This window comes from Scyliorhinus canicula, chromosome 9, assembly GCF_902713615.1.
Source record: "Scyliorhinus canicula chromosome 9, sScyCan1.1, whole genome shotgun sequence".
NCBI lineage: Eukaryota > Metazoa > Chordata > Chondrichthyes > Carcharhiniformes > Scyliorhinidae > Scyliorhinus > Scyliorhinus canicula.
Window position 1 is genome coordinate 144961148 of NC_052154.1, and position 6064 is coordinate 144967211.

The window sequence follows — 6064 nt, forward strand, 5'->3', positions numbered from 1 at the left end:
GTTTCATTCATTACAATTCCTCCTCCACATCAGAATAAATAATCTCAAATACCTGTTTGAAGCAACCCCTCCCCCTTGGTATGCTGAACAGCGAACGCTTCTTAAAACAGGCGCTCAGGAATCTGTCCCATGTAAATTACAAAGTTATTTCAAACCCAGCCGCTGATGCCTCGCTCCGCTTCACGTCTCTGCCCCCAGCACTCGGCATTGATCTGGGGCCCAGCCACTCAACACTCGGATTGCATTTTTGGCCGGCAGAGTGCGGATTTGTTAAAGCGTTTCAGATTGGCCAGAGGGCGTGTCTGTGGCCTGGAGAGCTTGGAATCGCCACGTTGCAGGGCTGAAGGTGCAAATATTGCTGACAAGAAGTTGTTCACGCTTTTCTTTTCATCCATCTCTAAAATACTCATTTTTCTGTGTGTACGTATCCGATTCAAGCTTTTTTTAAAAAGGAAAATTGAACCCTGATTGTTTTTCTAATCTATGCATATCTTCGCCTATTGTGGGACAGTGTTCACGAAACTGGAATGAAATCGCTTCTCTCAGCAATCCACAGTGATCGTGGAACAAGGGTCCGAACTATTTCAGTCTAACATACTCGGGATATTATCCCAAGAGCGGAAAAGTTGTTTTGACTTCGCATTTAGGAACATGTTGATGTTCGTTAAAGATAGCTCAACTGCCCACAAGAGCTAATATTACAAAAAACTTATTGCACATCGTGTATGTGGGATACCGTATTCTGCATAGTGTGAACTGGATATCATGCAAGGTTGTAAAATAATCTTTAAAAATTACATGTGAATTGTTAAACAAGAGATGACCACGGTCCGGCTAGTTTACCCTCTCCCATCCTGATATGTATATTATGCAACAGTTTGTTGATGTATCAGAGCAATCAATCTCCATCAATGAGTCTACAACAGACCCAGACATGAAATGAATAAGACCCACTGATGGAGAGCTTTGGGAACCATTGATCCAAAGGCACCTCTTCCTCCAAAGCTGCACGTTTCCAATTGCTCTTCGACTGGATTCCCTTTCTTTTCCTCTCTGAAAGAAACTTTACAGTTTGCATTTGAATGATTGAGCTGCACATAATTCTGCTTTACAGCTATTAAAAACTGAGTGCTTCCTCATGACCAGGCTCTCTCCACTGGTGAAGTCCAACCTCCATAAGCTGGTTTTAGATCTGGTAGGAACTATGTTGGGCAGCACCAGTGATTAGCACTGTGGCTTCACCGTGCCAGGGTTCCAGGTTCGATTCCCTGCTGGGAGTCTATGCGGAGTCTGCGCGGGTTTCCTCCGGGTGCTCCGGTTTTCTCCCACAGTCCAGAGACATGCAGGTTAGGTGGATTGGTGGGTAACGGGGATAGAGTGGAAGTGAGGGTTTAAGTGGGTCGGTGCAGACTTGATTAGCCAAATGGCCTCCTTCTGCACTGTATGTTCTATGTTGACCAAGTTGAGGACTCCCAGGGCATCTCCCTCTCACTGTATGCCACTGTGCCACCGACTCTGCTACGTCTGTTCTGCCAGTAGGACAGGATGTACCCGGCTGATGGTGCATGTCTGCAACATGATTTGTAAGGTGTAGTTCCATGAGTGTGATAGGTGAAATAGCTCTCCTAATTTTGTCACAAACCCCAAGATTTTAGGAAGAAGGACCTTGCAAGGTTTTCCTTTCCGGTGCCTGAGTCACTGCCAAGTGGTCTGTCATGTTTCATTCCTTTTTATTGACTCTTCAGTAGTTTGAGACAACTCTGTCTTGCTACGCTTTCAGAGTCAACCACATTACAGATCTTGAGTTTTATGTAGGTCAGACCAGATGAGGGTGGCAGATTTCCTTCTCTAAAGAACATTGGTGAACCGGATCATTTTTACAACAATTTCACAGTCGTTGTTAGACTTTTAATTCCAAGTTTTAAAATTGTTGGGAATGGGATAGTGCTGTGTCATAATATTGCAGTTGAGGTCCTTGGGATCAATGCATATTCTCAGTTCACCGGAATGTTTTTTTACGCATACCATGGAACTGACCCAGTCGGTCGGTTCCGTGATTCTGGAAATCACTCCTTGGTTGGTCCTGGAGGTCCTGCAGCTGCTGCTTGAGGCGGTCCTTGAGGGATGCTGGGACCCTGCGAGGTGCGTGCACCACAGGCGTGGCATTCAGTTTCAGTAACATCTTGCAGGTGTACGGGAGCGTGCCCATGCCCTCGAAAACATTGTGGTATTGGTTAATAATGGCATCGGGCTGTGCCGAAAATCAGTGTCCTGAGAGACAGACGCGTGAGCAGGAGAGAGGGAGTGAACCCTCTGGACTAGGTTCAACAGCTTGCATGCCTGCGCACCAAGCAGGGAGGCTTTCGAGGATCCCACTATTTCAAAGTCTGCACATCCTCCCCGTGTGTGCGTGGGTTTCGTCCGGGTGCTCCGGTTTCCTCCCACAGTCCAAAGACGTGCAGATTAGGTGGATTGGTCATGATAAATTGCCCTTAGTGTCCAAAATTGCCCTTAGTGTTGGGTGGGGTTGCTGGGTTGTGGGGATGGAGTGGAGGTGTTGACCTCGGGTAGGGTGCTCTTTCCAGGGGCCGGTGCAGACTCGGTGGGCCGAATGGCCTCCTTCTGCACTGTAAATTCTATGATAATCTATGATTAATCTGGGACAAAGGTTCAGCACAACATCGTGGGCTGAAGGGCCTGTTCTGTGCTGTATTTTTCTATGCTCTATGTTCTATGTTCTAAAGGGAAGGATGGCTTTAAGTGACCTGTGCGCCACTTCAAGTTGGCATGAGCCACTGGCAGCAATGGCATTGCCATTATAATCTAACAGCTGGCAGGTTGATGGCAGGATGGCTGGCTTGATACGAAGGCTTTGGAGGTCTGACCGCGCAATGAGATTGGCCTAGGCGCCGGTGTCCAGGTGGAATCGGATTCGGGATTGGTTGACCTTGAGGGTGGCACACCATTCATCGTCCGAATCAATGCTGTATACCAGTAGAGGCTGGACTTTTTGCTTTGGGGACACCCTGTGTTTGGTAATGATACCGACTCGAAAAGGTGCCTTTGGGTCCTCGGTGTCAATGTCAGGCAGCAGGTCAGAGTCGGGTTCGGTGACCGTGGGTTGGATGGCGCGGATATCCCTGCGTGGCTGGCTGGAGAGTTGGCAGGCTGAGCAGACCTGCATAAAGCAGCATAGTGGCCAAGTTTGTAGGCAGCGTCGGAATTTTGCGGGACATTGCCGCTTTAAGTGGGCGGAGCCACAGTTGCCGTACGTTGTAGTGTCAGTACGCTCGTTGCGCCACCGCACATGCGCGGTGCGGTCGTACGTGGTGCGCGCCTGCGTAGTGCGATCATCGGCGTCGCCGTCCCCTCGTTCAGTGCGCGCATGTGCGGGAGGCCACGAAAAGCGCGCAAAATGGCCGCCCTCATCCAGGCTGAGGCCCTGGAGTTGCTTGATTGCTTGTACCCGTTCTGCCTCGTGGGGACCTTGCCGCACCGTTTCAGCCACTTGGATGTATGAATACCGATTAGTGGCGTGTTCGTGCAGCGCGCAGGTCTCGATGATAATCGCTAGGGTGAGCTGCTTAACCTTGAGGAGCTGCTGGCGTAGGGGGTCCGACTGAACACCGAAAACGATCTGGTCGCGTATCCTGTAGTTACAGGACTGCGCAAGGATACGGATGTGGGTGAGAAATGACTGGAAAGGTTCATCCTTACCCTGCAAACGCTGTTGGAAGACATAGCGCTCAAAACTTTCATTCACCTCGATGTCGCAGTGACTGTCAAATTTGAGGAGGACCGTCTTGAATTTTGATTTGACTTCACCATCAGCAAAAGTGAGAGAGTTGAAGATGTGGATGGTATGGCCCTCGGCCGTGGAGAGGAAGAGAGCGATTTTCCTGGCGTCTGAAGCAGCTTCCAGGTCTGTGGCATCAAGGTAAAGCTGGAAGCGTTGTTTGAAGATCTTCCAGTTGGCCCCGAAGTTACCGGTGATGCGGAGCGGCGGTGGGGGCGGACGCTGTCCATTTTGCAGGATGGCTGTATGCTGGTGGAGGGCAGATTACTTGCAGGAGGTCTAAGAAGTTCTAACATCACGTACTGGTACCATGATGTGTTGGGTACTCTGGATCTGTGGAGACTGCGTTTACATCAGCAGTAACACATTCAGGCTACCAACACTTGAAATAGTACAACACTATTTTATTAAGCTAGAAACTGTTGAACATACTTTCACTGTGGGTTGACACTATGTTAGATTAAACTGAAGACCTATACCTATCCTAACCAATCTATACTCTCAGCACATGGTAAAGATCTGTGCTACAAGCTGTGAGCTCTGTCCTTCTTAGAGGCTGCATCCCGAATGAGCGGGAAAACTGCTGCCCTCTGTCTTTATAGTGAGTGTGCTCTAAGTGGTAATTGGCTGCGGTGTTGTGTGTGTTGATTGGTCTTGCAGTGTGTCAATCGGTGTGTGTCTACACCATGATATACTGGTGTGTATATTATGACAACACATAAGTGCAGTACTTAGATAATGTTGCATTGTTGCAGGTACTGCCTTTCAAATGAGATGTTAAATGGAGGCTTTTACTATCTATTCAGGTGAGTGCAAAGGATTCCAGAAGAGGAGAGGATTCTATTGCTGTCATAGTCAGCCATTATCACTCATCCAAGTGCAGCAAAAACACAGTAAATGGTCATTTATCCCTTCCTATTCCAGAACATTATTGTTCCGGAAAATCAATTGTCCTGTTTGCCAGCAAAACAACAGTAACTGCAATTCAAAGCAATTACTTTGCTGTGAAGAACTTTGGGATGTCCTTGGAATGTAAAATATGGAATATAAATACAATCTTGTTACTTTTCTTTTATTTTGCATGATGCATATGAGAATATAAAGTGTGCTTATTTGATTTATCAATGATCATATCATGACACATGAAGAAACATTGGCAAAGGAATCTGACATTTAACCTTTTGAGCCTGTTTCATCTTTCAATTAACCCCACAACCTCCATAGCGTTTTGGGGGAGAGAGTTCCAAATTTCCACTACACTTTGGGCACGATTCAATGAAAGGGTTTCTCAGTGTGGTAGTGAGCGGGAATTGCTGCGAGCTTCCCGGCGCTCAGCCCAGCGAGGCCGTCACTGCAATCCAACGTTAATTGGTTCACTTAAGGAGGCACCATGGGCTTCACGCCACAAATCAAGGCTCACCAGCTGATCCACAGGGACTGCGCTCGCCAGGCCCCCACTAACAAGGTAGAACAGCACATAAATTGCTCCTGCACAGTCAACCCCACACAGCTTGCAGCGATGGCACTCGCGATTCGGGGATGAAGCTGGGGAGGCTCCTTGAGGCGGTCAAGGCCAGGAGGGATGTCCCAGAGGGTAAGCCACAGGGCAGCCAGTATCACCTGGGAGGAGGTGGCAGCGGCTCTCAGCACGGGCAGCATTACCAGGGGGACCGGTACCCAATACCACAAGAAGGTCAACCACCTCCACTGGGCCACACGGGTGAGTTGGCACCAGACCCCCCCACGCCCCCCCCCAACAGGAATGTGCCTGGCACCACCCCTGTTCACCATCGTGCGTGCCCTGGGCCACCCATGCCGCCCCCTCCCCAACCCTCCTCCCCGAAACCTACTCTACCCCCACATGAACCACCCCCCCACACCAAGGCCCCTCCCCAACCCTTCCAAAAACGTTCCCCTCACCACCGCAGTGGACCACGTGTGCGGCTAACAACGTCCTCTCTGTGTCCCCACAGGAGAAGTTGACCCACAACCGTGAGGAGAGGACCCAGATGAGTGGCAAGGTTCCGAACATCAGAATCCTCACCACCTTTGAGTAACGGGCCCTGGAGATTACGGGTGTGGCGAGGACAGAGCGATCACCAACGCGGAGGTCGGCGCCTGGCGCAGAGGTGAGGATCCACTGGGCCCCATCCAGATGTCAAATATGAGTTGTTAATGCCATTCGGACTGACCCATCTTTCCCACTGACCACAAGTCCATTCTCCTGCAGGACGTCCAGTCAATAGCACCGGAACCTTCTGGGGCGGA

At 49.6% G+C, this 6064-nt stretch overlaps 1 protein-coding gene across 2 annotated transcripts in view; it reads right to left on the reverse strand.

The window, feature by feature from the left end:
- The window catches only part of rcn1 (reticulocalbin 1, EF-hand calcium binding domain), a 66595-nt gene extending 66377 nt beyond the window's left edge, over positions 1-218 (reverse strand). Inside the window, exon 1 of one of the 2 annotated variants that reach the window (XM_038807852.1) lies at positions 53-217. The gene's annotated coding sequence lies outside the window, so the exon portion shown is untranslated. Of the gene's footprint in view, positions 1-52 lie in introns of both variants that reach the window. The other variant, XM_038807853.1, reaches the window with a different exon arrangement.
- Between the last annotated feature and the right edge of the window lie 5846 nt (positions 219-6064).